At 50.9% G+C, this 17,230-nt stretch overlaps 1 protein-coding gene across 19 annotated transcripts in view; it reads left to right on the plus strand.

Annotated features, from left to right (window-relative positions):
* JAKMIP3 (Janus kinase and microtubule interacting protein 3) overlaps positions 1–17,230 on the plus strand; it is a 74,723-nt gene that overhangs the window by 869 nt on the left and 56,624 nt on the right. The window contains exon 1 of one of the 19 annotated variants that reach the window (XM_030486382.1): positions 16,617–16,696. The exons of the other annotated variants lie outside the window; for them this stretch is intronic. The gene's annotated coding sequence lies outside the window, so the exon portion shown is untranslated. Of the gene's footprint in view, positions 1–16,616; positions 16,697–17,230 lie in introns of those variants that run through there. 19 annotated transcript variants of the gene reach the window in all.

A 17,230-nucleotide genomic window follows, 5' to 3' on the forward strand; every position in this document is an offset into this window, starting at 1 on the left:
TTTCAGAGTAATACAAGTTATGCTGAATTACCGTAATGAAGTAATCTGATTTCTGTGCTCACCGAGTAACTGATTTGGACATTTCCTGTTTGCTGCACTCCAGTGCACGTACTGCGTGTGTGCAGAACACACAGTGCTGCTTAACCTGTTAGATCAACACAGAGAGCCCCTTTCCCCAGCTGCTCCCTCCCTCGGTGGTTGGAAATGTCAGTTCTGTCACCAAGATTCATTTCCCTTTCGTTAATGTGGCTGCATCTCTACTGACACTGCTTCAAATGCAGACAGGAATTAGAAACAAATACCCTGGGGTCTGACTTCTCTCTGTTGTTTCTCACATCATGATGCCGCCAGAGAAACGTGTATAGCATAAAACAATAACTTCCTGGCAGGAGGCACTGACTGCTGTCAGTGTGGGCTGGCAGCTGACACAGAGCATCCTTTTAGCTACCACCTATCCTACCCTTCTGCTCTTCTCTGGGTGTTTAAGTGCATGGCAGGGGCTTAAATATGCTCCAAAATATACAGTTGGGGGGGGGGCAGCTGTCTTAATACTTTTGCAGTGGACTTTGGTTTGTTCTGGCTCCTGACAGCTTTCTGACCAGTGATTGCTTGTTCTTCACCTGGAAACAGTAGCTGGTAGCAGTTTAGGGTTTGTAGTGGTGAATTAAAAGGCAGATGACACTGGTGTGAGGCTACAAGAACACCTTGACCAGAGGAAGTTGCATTTGTCACTTGGGCCCCAGTGGAAAAATAGCAGCCCATGTTAAGAACGTGCTCAGGGCCCATTGGATGTCTGGAGAAGAAGCAGTCTTGAGTGTATCTGTGGAGCCGTGTGCCTCTAAATCCTTCCTTACCGTGTGCTGTGCAAGTGAGGGTTGTCAACACCTCCCACGTGCTGAGGCTTCAGAGTTTCCAAGTGTGCTGTCAAAGAATAAAAACGGGCTTCACTTTCCTTTTTTTATCCCCCCCCCCAATGCATCTCTACAACATTACCTCTATTGTGGATGGCTCAGATTCAAAACTGTGTCAGCAAATGAATGTTAACAAGTGAAGGCCTTTAAATAATGTTCTCTTTAAACACCTCCCTTTAAACTATGTGTCTTCTAAGCTTACCGCCTTCTGCAGTGCAGCTCTTCATGTGCGATCACGAGCAGCGGTGCAGCTTAGAGGGAAAACCACAGAAAAAGAAGGTTCTAAAGCTGTTCCACAAACCAGTTGCCTGGGCTGTGGGATTTAACACACACTGTTCACCCACCGGCTCTGGTTGGGAGGCTCTGGCAGGATGGAGTAATTTAAAGCCATATAACAACATTTGTGCTAATACATGGTATGGTGAAAGCAGCCGAATATCAGCCAGTGCTTCAGACTTCCAAATTAAATCATTCCTGTGATCCTGTCTCTGACCACAGCTGCATTTACCTGCATGCAAAGGCAAAGGGGAACTTCCTTGTCCCTAGATCATCAAGTGTTGCCTTTATCAGTGGCAAAATACAAACCAGTTTCTATCTGTTGCCTCCCCTCCAAATGTAACTCCCTAATTCTCCTTGGGCAGTTACAGCCGAGTGCTCTGCAGTCAGATAGACCCAAAACCCCAAAAGACCTCTGGAATTTAACACAGTTCTGTAGAAGTCATTCCAATGAAGGGTGACATCCTTGTGGGGTTTTCACAACCTCCCCCCTTCCATGCAAAGCCACAAACCATCATCTCCAGGAACACATGATCAGGGAGTTATTATTCCTGATGAGGCAGAATCAAGATGTAGGGTCAATAAATGTTATCTGTGGCTTCCTGCATCCTCCAGCCTGACCCTCCCTTCTGCACTCCATAGAAGCAGAGGCAGGGTGTGAGGAGACAGAGGTCAGAAAGGCTTGAGAAGTGTCTGCAGGACAACATTTGTTTCCTCAAACACACAGGAAGCAGAATGGTGTGGAGCATGGTGTGTCTCAAACCCAACAGGTATATTGTGCTGCTTTTTGAGCTCTCTCACTGCAGCCATGGTCATTTGACCTTAACAAGGTCACATGCGAATGGGGACCTTATTAATCATGGAGGTCGGGTGAAATAGAGTCAGTTTAAGATGCAGAATGTGTGTTCTGTCATTTTAAGCAATGCTTCTGAGTGGTTGTGTTCCCTATGGTGGCTCCAGGCTGAGGTGCTGTCAGAGCTCTGGCCTGGCTGCTTGCGGGGCTAATGCCCCCTAAGCCTTCCCATCACTGGGGTGAGATGTGCCAGGACTAACTGCAACCTCCACATGGTCTGGAGAGCTGCTGCCCAAATGGTGTTGGGTATTGCACGAGGCTGGTTTAGTCATAGTTCACAGCCAGAGTGCATTGACCAAGGAGTGAACTGGTGGTAGTGAGAGACTGCTGGGGTGGGAGATGCTGCTCCGACTGGCCATCACTCTGGGGCAGTCCTGGGTCCTCTATTTCATAGAATCCCAGACTGGTTCAGGTTGGAAGAGGCCTTAAAGCTCACCCAGTTCCAACCCCCTGCCACGGGCAGGGACACCTTCCACTAGAGCAGGTTGCTCCAAGCCCCTGTGTCCAACCTGGCCTTGAACACTGCCAGGGATGGGGCAGCCACAGCTTCTCTGGGCACCCTGTGCCAGCGCCTCAGCACCCTCACAGGGAAGAACTTCTGCCTCAGAGCTCATCTCAATCTCCCCTCTGGCAGGTTAAAGCCATTCCCCTTGTCCTGTCCCTACAGGCCCTTGTCCAAAGCCCCTCTCCAGGTTTCCTGGAGCCCCTTTAGGCCCTGGAGCTGCTCTAAGGTCTCCCCTTCAGGAGCCTTCTCTTCTCCAGGCTGCCCCAGCCCAGCTCTCTCAGCCTGGCTCCAGAGCAGAGCTGCTCCAGCCCTCGCAGCATCTCTGTGGCCTCCTCTGGCCTCGCTCCAACAGCTCCACGTCCCTCTCATCGATCAACACCCCAAGTCCTTCTCCTCAGGCTGCTCCATCCAGTCTCCCCCAGCCTGTGTTTGTGCTGGGATTGCCCCAACCCAGGGGCAGGACCTTGCCCTTGGCCTTGTTGAACTCCATGAGGTTCACACAGTACCACCTCTGCAGCCTGTCCAGGTCCCTCTTTCCAGCCTTTGAAAATCATTATTTATGTTACTGATTGAACTTGAGCTTTTAATACCAAAAAGACTTCTCTTTGTGCTGACTGCTCTGGTTTGTCTTGCGTGACCCTTAGTTGCATAATAGATGTGTCCCCTGGCACGTACTGTGGGTGAAGGACAGTGTAAATGAACTCCAGATGGCACATACCGTATTTTACTGGGTGTAAATCTGAAACAAGCTCTGCCTTCATGGTGTTTAATTAAAAACCAGATTGCACACAAGAGGCCTGGTTCTGATGCCACCAAATCAATGTCAGCCATGGTACTGACTTCAGGGAGTTGGGATATGCCCAGAGGGAGAACTTTGCTGATAGCTGAAGTGCCTGAAGATGTACTGATTTGCACTCACTTCTCTCTGATATTCCCATCACCCTCCTGAGAAGTTTTCTACATTTTGCATTGTAATTAAGTCTATACTAAAATATTGATTTGATTCACGTGATATTGGATTACTTTTCAAGCTGCTCCATCACAAATGAAATCTAACCATGGTTTATAGTTAGAATGTGTCCAGTTTGGATGAGGACAGCGCTTTTAGAGCAAATCTCTTGATAGTTCCATGTGCACTTTGGTTTGCATGATGGTATGGTCTCAGCATCTGCCATCCGCATTCCTTTTGGATACCACTAAATCAGAAGGTGCTTTCCAACAAGTAATCACACCACAGGATAAGATTTGGAAGTTCCATCAAAAATTCCCACAACGTTGGCTTTTTATAGACACAGAGCTCATTCTTGTAGGTGATATTTTCTTACTCTACCTGAAAAGAAATATTGACACAGAAAATTAATGAGGAACTTGAAGGCATAGTAGAAACCTAATGTAACCATCCAAAGCACAGACTGTTCTCTGCCTCAAAAGCTAAGTTGCAGATCTTCACATCAGCAGGAATAAAGATTCCCTAAATATAGTTGATGTGATGATGTTTGTGTGTTGAAGTAGACAGTAAATTAGAGCCACAGCCTCTGTCCCCCTGGAGAATTGCAGAGGTTTGCCCTGGTTCAGAGTCAGAGGGCCATCCGAGTGTTGGGTCCATAGCAGTCAATACCCACAGTGACTGATGAGACAGTTTATCTTGTCCTTAGCAAGATAAAATGATTAATCACAACACATTTTTTTATTATTGGGGCCCCAACACGAGAGGGACGTGGAGCTGCTGGAGCGAGGCCAGAGGAGGCCCCGGAGCTGCTGCGAGGGCTGGAGCAGCTCTGCTCTGGAGCCAGGCTGAGAGAGCTGGGCTGGGGCAGCCTGGAGAAGAGAAGGCTCCTGAAGGGGAGACCTTAGAGCAGCTCCAGGGCCTAAAGGGGCTCCAGGAAACCTGGAGAGGGGCTTTGGACAAGGGCCTGTAGGGACAGGACAAGGGGAATGGCTTTAACCTGCCAGAGGGGAGATTGAGATGAGCTCTGAGGCAGAAGCTCTTCCCTGTGAGGGTGCTGAGGCGCTGGCACAGGGTGCCCAGAGAAGCTGTGGCTGCCCCATCGCTGGCAGTGTTCAAGGCCAGGTTGGACACAGGGGCTTGGAGCAACCTGCTCTAGTGGAAGGTGTCCCTGCCCGTGGCAGGGGTTGGAACTGGATGAGCTTTAAGGTCCCTTCCAACACAAACCAGTCTGGGATTATATGAATATCGTAATTGCTTCTTGCATGCCAGGTATGGCCAGATTATCCTGACAGGATTCCTTGGGAGACATTGGATGGGAAGCCCAGTTACATATATGGTTCAGTTCAATAGAAGATGGTGAGAGCATCTGCGAATGTCTAAGGGAGGATGAGCAGAACAGGGAGTACCTGGCTGCGAACCTGCAGGTGTCGGGAGCGACCGCACTCAGTTCTCAGCTCTTCCACCCACTTCCCACAGAGCCTTTCCCTGTCTGGAAAATGGGGTGACAGATGCGCTGCGCTGAAGCTAGCTGGCAGGAAACACGATGTGGGAATGAGTCAGGTTGTGCTGCTGGGGATTGTGTCATGATCACTGAGGTTTCAAGATCTCTAGTTTGTATTCACACAAAGTCAGAGGAAGCTACAGGCAAAGGAAATATTTGCATGAAGTTAGTAAAGGTCCTGGTTTGGGCTGGGATAGAGTTAATTCTCTTCCTAGTAGCTGGTGCAGTGCTGTGTTTTGGTTTGAGTCTGGGCACAATGCTGGTAACACACCAATGGTTTAGTGTTCTAAGTTGTGCTTACTCTAAATCAAGGACTTTTCAGTCTATGCTCTGCCAGTGAGGAGGGGCACAAGAAGCCGGGAGGAAGCAGAGACAGGACACCTGACCCAAACTGGCCAAAGGGCTATTCCATACCACAGCACGTCATGCCCAGTATAAAAACGGGGGGGAGTTACCTGGAAGGCTCAGATCACTGCTGGGATTGGGCTGGGTATTGGTCGGCGGGTGGTGAGCAATTGTATTGGGCGTCGCTTGTGTTTATTGGGTTTTATTCCTCTCTTTTCCCTTTTCCTTACTGTCATTATTATTATAATAGTATTTACTTTATTTCAACCATTAAACTGTTCTTATCTCAACCCAGGGGTTTCACCCTTACCAGCTCTCCCCATCCCACCGGGGGGTGAGCAAGCGGCTGCCTGGTGCAAGTTGCCAGCCAGGTTTAAACCACGACAGCCCTTTTTGGCACCCAGCGAGGGGCACGAAGGGTTGCGGTAACAACAGGTCTGCCCGGAGCCCGTCCCCAGCTGCCACTGTGCTAGTTCGGCAGTCGCTGCTCGGGGTGTTGGTGTATTCGCTGTCGCCGCTCCTGCGCGGCGGCCCGCAGCGCCCCACTGCTGTACGTGTGCCCGGCGGCGCGGTTCAGCTCCGCGGGGCCCTGCGCAGGGTCATCATCCTGGTGTACTTCGTGGTGCTGGCGTACGGTGTGACCGCGGCGGCGGTGCAGGAGCTGACCGGCGCCGTGTGCGCGGCTCTCACTTCGGGAGCCATCTGTTGGGAGCTGTAACTAACTGCACCTTCAACCTGTTCTCGGGGAGCCAACCTATGGACACCTCCTCGCACATCTGCCCCCGCTCCACCAGGCCGATCGCAGCGGGGGGGGCAAAATTCGGAATGTGCCAAACGTCCCTGGGCTGCTGGCACCAGCTTGGTCCTATTGCTGGGAGCCCGCGTGTTGGTGAACTTGGTTCAGATCTTTTTTAGGGTTAAGCAACAATTTGCAGCTACTCCAACCCCTGCGAGAGGCACTGCAGCTACTCCAACTCCTGCAACAGGCAGTGCAGCTACTTCGACCCCCACGACAAGCACTGTGGCTACTCAAACCACTGCAACAGGCATTGTGGTTACTCCAACCCCCATAACAGGCACTGCAGCTACTCTGACCCCAGCAGCAGGCACTGCGGCTACTCCAGCTCCCACTGTGGCTACTCAAACTCTGGCAACAGGAACTGCAGCTACTCCAACCCCAGTGACAAACACCGTGGCTACTCAAACCCCAGTCACAGGCACTGCAGCTACTCGAACCCCAGCAACAAGCACTGTGGCTACTCAAACCCCAGTGACAGGCACTGCAGCTACTCAGCCCCAGCAATGGGTGGCGCAGCTGAACCAGAGGTGCCCTCTCCCTCCCTGTCCCTAGGTGAGCTGTGCCATACACGGTGAGACTTCAGACGTCGTGCAGGTGAGCACATCACCACTTGGCTGCTCCGGCACTGGGACAATGGGGCAGCAGTCTGGAGCTAGAGGGGAGGCAAGTCAAGCGGCTGGGATCATTTGCTAGGGAAAGGCTCATTGACAAGGTGACCGGGAGAGGGACACAAGCTTTCAGCCTCTGGAGGCCACTCCTGTCAGCCGTGAGGGAAAGGTATCCCTACAAGGAAGATATATGTTGCCCAGGCAAGTGGGCCACAGTGGAGAGAGGTATCCAGTACCTGAGGGAGCTGGCTGTGCTAGAGATGGTTTATTCTGACCCAAAGGACACGCAGCCACCCACAGAGCCAGAGGAAGTCCCATGCACACAGCACATGTGGTGGAAGCTGCTCCGGAGCGCACCATCGCTGTATGCCAGCACACTGGCAGCAATGAGCTGGAGACACGAACCACCACCAACGGTGGATGAGGTGGCTCGCAGGTTCCTGCCATGCAAAGATGATCTCTCTTCTTCCTTCATCTCGGCTGTGGAGAAACTGTCCCGGCAGTTCCAGCAGTTCAAAGAGGATAATTTCTACTCCCCACCTGCGTGGACCCTCAGCTATTAACTTCTTAGAGGGGAGTTCAGGTGTGGCTGGATCCTCTCCTAGGCCCAGACTTGGTCAATGGTTTATGTGTAAAGTATTATATGTATACATGCACAATCAATCCTTTAGATCACTTAGTTGAGATTTCAAGGTTTAGATGCTATTAGTGACTGCCAAGGAGGCCCACAAAGCCAACCTAGGTAGGTTACAAGACCCAAAGGAATCTTATTCATAACCTTAATTCATTTAATACTTCAACAACATTAGTAAATTACAAGTTCTAGATGCTGAGTGAAATCAAATACTACACAACTGACTTAGGCTCAAGTTTAAAGGGAATTCACCTAAACCACGTTTCCGTCGCCAGTCAAGATGAAGGCTCTCGACCCCGAGGAGTTACCTCAGGTGGCATCCCCGCCCCAGGGGAGAGTCCTTGACTGCAACCCCGCTGCTCCAACGAGGATCAGCTCAACTCCTGCTCTCCAGTGGGGCCCTGTTTGTCCCCTATCTGCGGTCCAATAACAGGGTCTGAGGACTCTTGGCTTCCAACCAAAATGTGGGTCCAGCAACAGCCAGTTGCGTGTCTCATGCTCTGCCAGTGAGGAGGGGCACAGGAAGCCAGGATGGAGCAGAGACAGGACACCTGACCTGGACCATCCAAAGGGATATTCCATACCAGAGAAGTCCATGCTCAGTATAGGAACTGGGAGAGTTGGCCGAGAGCCACTGATCACTGCTTGGGTTGGGCTGGGTATCGGTCAGCGCGTGGTGAGCAATTGTATTGGGCATCACTTGGGTTTATTGAGCTTTCTTCCTCTCTCTCTTTTTCATTGTTATTATGATTATTAGTAACAGTAGTATTAGTATTGTTATTATTCTATTTGACTTTATTTCTATTATTAAACTGTTCTTATCTCAACCCACAGGTTTGACCTTTTTCCAGTTCTCCCCATCCCACCGGGCCAGGGCAGGAGCAGCAGCTCCATGGTGCTTTGTTGCCAGTTGGGGTTAAACCATGACATAAAGTAAAAATGCAAAGGGTCTTAAAGGAAAAGGTATTAGCTGGGTCTGTACTAATAATGGCTAAATGGAAAATACACAACCTTAACAGTCAGTATCAATCCATTTCATCTCAGATAATGGGTGCAGTTAAAGCCTCTTCTCTCTGATCAAAGCAGTTTGAGGATTTCTAGTGTGCTGAATGGCTACTTAAAATCTTGCTTTGCTGGTGGATCACAACTTGTTACTGCAGAAGCTGTGATTTTTCCAGTTGTCCCTGGAGGAAGCACTATGGGTTTGGTTTGTAACCAAACTCCTGGTGTTTCCAGCAGGACGTTGGCTCATGATGGGCAGAACCCGGAGCGCTGGGGGAGACTTCCCTTCGCTCCGGTGGTTCCTCAGGGTGCTGGGCCTGCAAGGCTGAGGCAGTCGTGGCACGCCGGAGTGAAGGATCTATTATTTATGTTGCTTGGGAGGATTCATGATGCGGTTTGACACTTCTGCCTTTTGCTAGTGTCTTCTTTTCCCTCAGAGTTCCGTGCTTGGTGTTCTCAGGTGCCATTTGGATTTGCCTGTGAAGGCGCAGGGAGAGGCTGTCTGCACTCCCTGCTCCGCAGACACTGCCCTGCTCTGCTCCTGGGCTTTCACCTCCTGGCTTATTTATTTCCTGCTCCATAATATAGACTCTAAATTCATTCAGCTTTCATTGTTGAAGAGCTCAAGTAACCATGGGTTAGGTGCTGAGAAAGCCTTGTCCACTTTAAAAAGTATAGTAAAGGCTGAGTTTCACATCCCGAGACCACAGATCGCAACATTTCGCAGCACAGTTAGAAAAGAATTGAAGCAGGCTTTTGGGGCAAAGGGAGGTATTTTGGTTTAGTTTTCCCTACTTCCCCCAAGCTTTCCTGAAGATGTGGCTGGTGCCTGGATTTGCACATACAGAAATTCCAATTCCATGTATTGCTGATACCAGTTTATGTAATTTACAGGGGCAAAACCATCACTGCCAAAGCTCTGGACTTTGCTGGTTTGCAGGCTTGTAGCGGAAGGGAAATCTCCTCATGTTTTCCTTCCCTTAGGATACACTCAAGCTTAGCAGGAGTTAAACCCCAGTTGTGTGCTCCCAGGTGCCCTCATTACACTGTCAATGAGCCCAGCAGGCTCAGAAGGGCTGACCTGGTTTTAGGCAGAGCCCCACAGGGCTGTTTGAGGAGCTTTGTCAGGTGGCTGTTCCTGAATAGAGGCAGTTTTGTTGCTTTCTTTGGTTTGGGATATGTTTTTCCTTCCCCTCTTACTAAAATATTTGTGTGTTGTTAAAGTCTGGCTTATGGGTTTGGCCCAATAAGATTTTATAATCACAGATTAAGCAAAAACAGTGGAGAAGCAAGCACCCCAGGGAATGGGGTATAGCACAGATGTGAAGAGGAATGGAAAAGCGAGGAATGCTTTCACATGATCCTGGAGTGCATCCTGTGCATGAAGCGGTGGGTAAGGGTGTCTGAACTGGCTGAGATGGGCAAAGCAGAGAGCACAGAGGATGGGCAGAGTGACTGAGTTTGGGTGTCAGACTCGTCATAAGGAGTAGGAGCAGGAAAATACAACTGTGCTCTTTTCCCTTTAAAGTTTTAGTTGGTTTTGGGGTTTTTCGTTCATTTTGGTTTTGTTTTGGTTTTAGTTTTATTTATGTGGGGGGTTTTGGAGGTTTGTTTGTTTGGTTAGTTTTTGTTGTTTGGGGTTTTTTTAAATGATTATTTTGTTTGTTCAAATTGAAAATCTGAACTGGAGGAGTGACTGAATCCAGCAGCGCCTGGTAAGCAGCAGGACGGCAGTAGATGGCCAGGATCAGATTGGTATTGACAAAGATCATCGAATCCCAGCCTGGTTTGGGTTGAAGGGACCTTAAGGCTCCTCCAGCTCCAACCCCTGCCACGGGCAGGGACACCTTCCACTAGAGCAGGTTGCTCCAAGCCCCTGTGTCCAACCTGGCCTTGAACACTGCCAGGGATGGGGCAGCCACAGCTTCTCTGGGCACCCTGTGCCAGCGCCTCAGCACCCTCATTGTAAAACATTTCTTCCCTCTATCTAGTCTGAATCTACCCTCTTTTAGTTTACAACCATTGCCTGTTATTTAGGATGAGATACCATCAGTCTTAACTAAAATGAATTTGATAGAGTAGTGCAGGTGTAGGCATCAATTTGTGATGAGACAAATCCTATAGTTAATGTTGGTAACTTGGTATTGACAGAGGTGGCACATCCAAACCTACAGAAGAGCAGGAAGGTAAATAAAACCCTCGGAACACCCCAGGCAGCTGGAGCAAGCTCTGCTGCTGTGTGGTGTGAGGCTTGGTAAAGGACTTGCAAAAACTGAGGTAAAAAGTAGGCATAAAACTTTTTCCCCCCCTTCTTTTACTTGCAGAATACATACCCCACTGCCCTGCTGTTCATGGTCTGTGCTGTGAACACAGCTTCATGGTGTGAGAGCCCCAGGAGTGTGCTGGGGACGCAGAGTGAGGCGATGCTGTACCTGGTGCACCAGTCAGTGTGGGTGCTAGGGCTGCCCTCTTTGGTGCTCCTGTGCTGCTGGCAGCCAGGAGAGCTGGGGCTCCGGGAGCTCAGGGGAGTCTGGGGTCTGCTGGGGAGGAGGAAACTGTCGGTGTTAAAATCCTCTTTTCTATTTTCCCTCCATTATCACCATCTCTGTGCAGGACTAGAGGGAGGCACGTATGGCAAGGGATGCAGCAGACCTTGGGGACGGGGGCTGGCCTTGCAGCATGGCTTGTGTTTGCTCTTCAAGGGCTCTAGCAACCTCTCACGAGGAACATCAAGAGTGGAGAGCAAATGATCTTCATGGCCCATGATCCATTCCCTTTCCTAGATGAGAAGTTGGGTGTTTTCTGTGTGTATGGAGTTCATGTAGAAGAAAAAGATGGAAGAAATTTCTCCCGTCAGCTAATGCTAGAGGTTGGAGAGCCCAGATACTCAACAGGAGCAGACTTACACCAGCACTGTATGCTTTACAGGAATCTGAAATGGCTCCTAACAAGTGAGATGCTCATTCATTGGCTTTGCTCTAGTGACTGGTATTGGCAAGGGGCTGGGCATTGGTAACAGGGCTGGTTTGGTTGTCCATCTAACATAGTAACTGCTTTCAACCTCCCTGATGCTGTCAGAAATGTTTGGATGTATGTTACTGTAAGAGCAGTCTGTGAGAGGGAAAAGTTGCTGATTAACTCGGTGTTATGAATAAACATGTGGAAGTACAGAAAAATAGGTGCTTCTACTAAAAATATCATTACTGTCACTTAAAAAGAAGCCACTCGACTGCATTTGACACTGAAGACTATTAGACAGGCATGAATATTTCTCCTCTGCTTGTATTTCTGTGTCAATCAACAAGCAGCGGTATCGGGGAGTGTTAGTCAGCTCAGGAGTAGATGTACCTCTGGGAAGGAATGTCTGCGCAGAAATAGATGTACATGGAAATGTGCAAATCGTGAGTGAAAGATGGGGAGAAAAAGGGTTTGTTCAAACAATAGGTGCAGCTTTGGGACAGAGCTTGAGGAGATTCTTGTGCACCAGCACTAACTGAAGCCACGTAATTCAATTACTAGTAAAAACCACCCTGGAAATTGTGAAATACATGCTCCTGCCTCCAGCCAACCCTGGGGCTCAATGCCTCGTCCTCTCATTTGCCTTAGCATCCATTCTCTCTTTATCACTTCTTTCAACCCCTGTACTAGTAACTCAGGTGTGATCTAAGATGATCTAAGAGCACTGGCAGTATCTTCTCTCTGTTTATCACAACTTTAACCTGTGTTGCAGTCCCTGTGCCTGTGCTCACAGCTCCAGGCGCATCATGCAGTGTGTGGCTGTAACAGTTCTAGAGGTGGGGCCAGTGTTTTCGTAAGAGTCACAGACTGGTTTGTGTTGGGAGGGACCTTAAAGCTCATCCAGCTCCAGCCCCTGCCACGGGCAGGGACACCTTCCACTAGAGCAGGTTGCTCCAAGCCCCTGTGTCCAACCTGGCCTTGAACACTGCCAGGGATGGGGCAGCCACAGCTTCTCTGGGCACCCTGTGCCAGCGCCTCACTTTCCCGAGTAACTCGGGGTAAGGACGGACATGCCCAATGGCCACCATGGCGTGCTCCAGCATGGGTATCTCCAGCCCGGTGCTGGGCTGTGCCTGCTCCAGCTGCTGAGGTCGTGCCTGTGCTGGGTGTTGAACAGTCACCCACAGGACGGGCCGTCAGCTGCTCCGGTTCTGGCAGCCGCACCGTCCCCAGTGTGCCTTAGTGCTGCAGCCATCCCACAGCTCTTCACGCTGGGCGAGCTGAGTACGTAACTGATTAATTACAGAGCTAATTGTGAGCAGAGCAGCTGGATGCTTCAAATTGTGCATCAGAACCCACTTCTGGGTGCATAAACAAACAGAGGAGCCTCAAGTCCCCTGGGGTACCAGGGAAGGTTCCACCCTTTGAGCTTCCTGTAATAATAACCTTTAGTGCTGGCATTATATGCTGAGGTGTTTGCACTGGCTATGAGCTGTGTGCTCCAGATTGCTGTGATTTGTTTATTAATGCCATAACAATAAACAATTAATATATATTTCATATAGGTGCATACACAGAGCTGTGTATGAGGCTCTCTATGAGGAGTATAAGCCCTGTAGGTAAAGGGGAGTCAAATTGTGCAAAAGAAAAACTAATTTTTCCTCACAAAGATTTGTTTCCCCACGGTGATCAACACCAAGGACCTGAAATGTTTTATTTTGTTAAGAGCATTCAGCACTATTTCACCCTAAGGACCTAGACATACATATCAGTTATGTTCACTGATGGAAATGGAGATGTTTCCTCACCTGGGAAGGAGGAGATTGACCCCTTCCCCATGGTGGGTGAGGTGATCACATACAGAACCTTGGGTGCTCTTTTAAAAACAGGCAATTTTGTGTATCAGTGATTCGTCATCAAACTCAGCTTCGGTTCCTTAGCTCAAGGGTGTCATTCTGAACCTCATTTCATACGTGCTTATATGCCTGGGACACTGCTGCTCGGTGGCTGCGGCACCGGACACCTCCTGGGGTCAGGTTGGAATTTCGTTTGGATTCCTTTGCTATGTCGGTTTCCATGGAGGCATTGCCTATACCAGCACACAGCAAATCATTGGCTTAGTTCAGGCACCAGCCCACTGACACATCCCAGACCTGTCCTCCTTGTTGGGACACTTCCTTCTCCCTTTAAGCCTCCCCCGACACAATACAAACCTATTGCTCAACACAAATGTATTCTTCTTGGAAGAAAATTATTAAAATAGGGCTTTTAAACTCTTGGGTTTAACTAAATGTAAGTAATTCAGTGCTGAGGCGCTGGCACAGGGTGCCCAGAGAAGCTGTGGCTGCCCCATCCCTGGCAGTGTTCAAGGCCAGGTTGGACACAGGGGCTTGGAGCAACCTGCTCTAGTGGAAGGTGCCCCAGCCTGTGGCAGGGGTTGGAGCTGGATGAGCTTTAACATCCCTTCCGACACAAACCATTCTAGGATTCTGTGATGACTAAAATGACTGATGAATAAATCCATCATAGAAATTCTCTGCCAGCACAGTAGCTGTGCATTTCAGATCCTGCCACTTGTTCCTTTGGCCCTTGGAGATCTTGCTGTAAATACAATTCGCTGATCTGCAGCAGAGTTGCTGCCTTTCTGCTTAATCAAAACCAGGCTCTGAGAGGAGGCGGCAGCAGCAGCAGGGCTGCAGTCACTGTCTGCTGCACAGCAGGCAGGAGATGGTCTGAAACACAGCAGAGCATGTCCAGGGCTCCATAGCAACTGCAGCCGCTCCCAACGGGAGGGATTCGAGTGCTCTGCTGCGCTGGGTGTAAAGCTGCTGCGTGGGTACGTTGCTCCTGAGTGTGTGTTTGTTTATAAGAGCTCTCTGGCTACAAGCCCGTTTGCCAGCAAAATCATCTTCTCTTCACATCCAGGTAGGATGTAAAGATCCAACTGGATGTCACTGCAAATGGAGCCTGCGAGTTGTGCTCGGCCACACAGAGCCCATCACTGGGCTGCCTCTGCCAAATAATTAGAGTAGGAAAGAGTTAGAGCGAGTCCAGAGGAGGCCCCGGAGCTGCTGCGAGGGCTGGAGCAGCTCTGCTCTGGAGCCAGGCTGAGAGAGCTGGGCTGGGGCAGCCTGGAGAAGAGAAGGCTCCTGAAGGGGAGACCTTAGAGCAGCTCCAGTGCCTAAAGGGGCTCCAGGAAACCTGGAGAGGGGCTTTGGACAAGGGCCTGTAGGGACAGGCCAAGGGGAATGGCTTTAACCTGCCAGAGGGGAGACTGAGATGAGCTCTGAGGCAGAAGCTCTTCCCTGTGAGGGTGCTGAGGCGCTGGCACAGACTTTTCCCAGAGAAGCTGTGGCTGCCCCATCCCTGGCAGTGTTCAAGGCCAGGTTGGACACAGGGGCTTGGAGCAACCTGCTCTAGTGGAAGGTGTCCCTGCCCATGGCAGGGGGTGGAAAATCTCCATTTATAGCTGCAGAGATGTGAAAATCTCACATCTTTCCGTGCCTGCTGCTGGAGTACCTGCATCTCAGCACCTGATGGTCAGATGTTTTGTAACCATGAGGACTTTATTAAACCCACTGAGATGTGCAGGCGATGACTGGGATTCCGCTGTGGTAGCAAGTGGAACAAAACAAGCAAATCCTGGATGTAAATGACAGCTGCAGCCTTGCTTCTAATTAAAAACTTGCAGGGAAAGACTTTATGTAGTTCAAGTACATGTTTGCTGATTTGTCATGGGCTGAACTCACAAGCACTTGATGCTTCTGTAAGTAAATTTCCAGCTTTCCTTCTCCATAGCAATGGGCTAAGCATTCGTCTGAATAATTCCACTTGCTCATGGTTTGAAATGTCATGGGCCAGGTCTTGGAGTGGACAGGGAGAGGGCTCCCACAGGGCTGGGGCTGCAGCATCCCTGGCCCCATGGGCATGTCCCCATCTGCCTGTGCTGAGTGTTGTCCATGGCAGTGCCCCACTGCCTGCTGCACCCTGAGCACAACAGGGCAGTACCTCAGGCCTTTGCTTTCCCTCTTGTGCTTGCTTGTGTGAGTTATTAGCCGACAGAGTGCGTGGTGGCAGTGGCAACGTCTTTCAGATCTTTGTTGTAAAGGGAGAGAGTAAAAAAGCATTGAGGAATAGCCTGGAGGAGGGCAGTCAGTTCTGTATTATCTGGTGTAGTGGGGAACTGGGACATCTTGGATTAGGAAAATAATCTTGTAGGATTGATGGAGTGGTGCTGGGAGCACTCAGGGTGCTGCCTGGGAGCTGCCGTGGGTTCGTGGGGCTCAGGGGAGCCCTGTGCATCCCATTCAGGTACATCCTCTTGGCAGGGACCAGAGAGGGAGAGCAGCACAAGTACGAGATGGTGGCTGTCGGGTTTGTGCCTGGAGCCTGATGCGCAGCTGGAGCTGCAGGCAGTGCATTGCACCGGAGTGTGTGTTGCCTAAGGAGGAGCCACTGAGGCTGCTGAGGTTAGTGCAAGACAGTGGGGTTTACATTGGAACAGGCTTGGGATTTTAAGATGTTGATGAGCTTTTCTGTTCCTGAGCTATTGGAGTTCAGTCTTTTAACAGCGAGAGCCAGGTTTGTGCAGCCTGTACCTGCAGCCTTAGGTAGGCTCAGCCTCTCCCCTGAAATCCTGCATGGAGATTTCCATGTGTAGCTTCTCCATGCAATTTATAGCGTGGGAGAGGCATAAGCCCTTACCCATGAGCAAGGGCTGTGGCTGGGATGAAGAGCTCTTTCCCCATGGCCCTGCCATGTGCCAGGGCTCATTCAGAGCCCAGCCATGGGGTGTGAGGTGAGGGCTGCCCCTCCAGTGGTCCAGGCCTGTGTAATGGCCGGCGGGATGCTCGGTGGGCAGAGGTGGCAGGGCAGGAACGGGGGCTGCTGCCTTGCTCTGGCTGCATCTCCCCTCCACCAGCCTGCCGGGACCTGGGGCCGCGGCTGCGCTCCCTCCGAGCTCGCAGGGCTGAGGATGCCTGACTGGGAGCAGCCGAACTCCGAGGCTGATAGCAAGACACCTCCTTTTCCCTTAGGCACGGTGCAGACAGGGGTTGGGATTATCTGCTGCTCGCTCAGCCTGACTCCCGTGCAGGCTCGCATTTGATTTTTTTCCCCGTAAAGAAGCCGTTTCCTGTTGCCATCATGTAAGCAGATGGGGAGGGTTCAGTGGAAATACCTCAGGAGAGGCTGGCAGAGGAGTGGATCCGGGAAGCAGATCCTCCCCGTAACGCTGGCACGGGTTGGTAAATTCCATCTGAAAAATGGGAAGCGGCTCCCTTTGCTGAGTCACAGCCCCTCGGAGCTGGAGCCGTGACAAGCCGGAGGCGCCGCGCCGCTGGAGGTGAGGCAAAGGTGAGCAGAGGCTCTCCCCAATCCTTCCCTAACGCGTTTCTTGGCTGGAAGGATGTTTAGATCTCATTAAAGTACATTGGGAGCTGAATTCCGTCCGTAGCAGCGTGTGCTGGCGTTCCTGTGGTGCAGGGCTCGGGCTGCGTGGATTCTCTAAGGCAAGTGCCGGGCAGATCACGGTGACAGCTCCTTCCCTCTCCGAGGGCAGGGAGCTCGGGATGCAACTCCTTCCCGCATCCCCTGGCCCGGGTGGGGAGCAGGAGGGACACAGCACGGGAAGGGGGTGCCGACATGTCCGGGAAGCTTGTCCCGATGGACAGGGACATTCTGCCTGTTCTCCTCTCCCAGACTGGGGGGTGAGGTGGTGGGGAGCGGCTGTGTTCCCTCCTGCACTGCTCCTGTGCACCCTGCAGCAAAGCAGCCACTGATTCCCTGTTAGAGCATCCCCTCAGCGTCTGCTCCGCTTCCCTCGCCTTCCTGGATCTCGCCATCACTCAGGCCTGGTGCTTCTCCAGGCTCTGCGCTGGTGTTTATTTG

Source organism: Strigops habroptila, chromosome 5, assembly GCF_004027225.2.
Source record: "Strigops habroptila isolate Jane chromosome 5, bStrHab1.2.pri, whole genome shotgun sequence".
Taxonomy (NCBI): Eukaryota; Metazoa; Chordata; class Aves; order Psittaciformes; family Psittacidae; genus Strigops; species Strigops habroptila.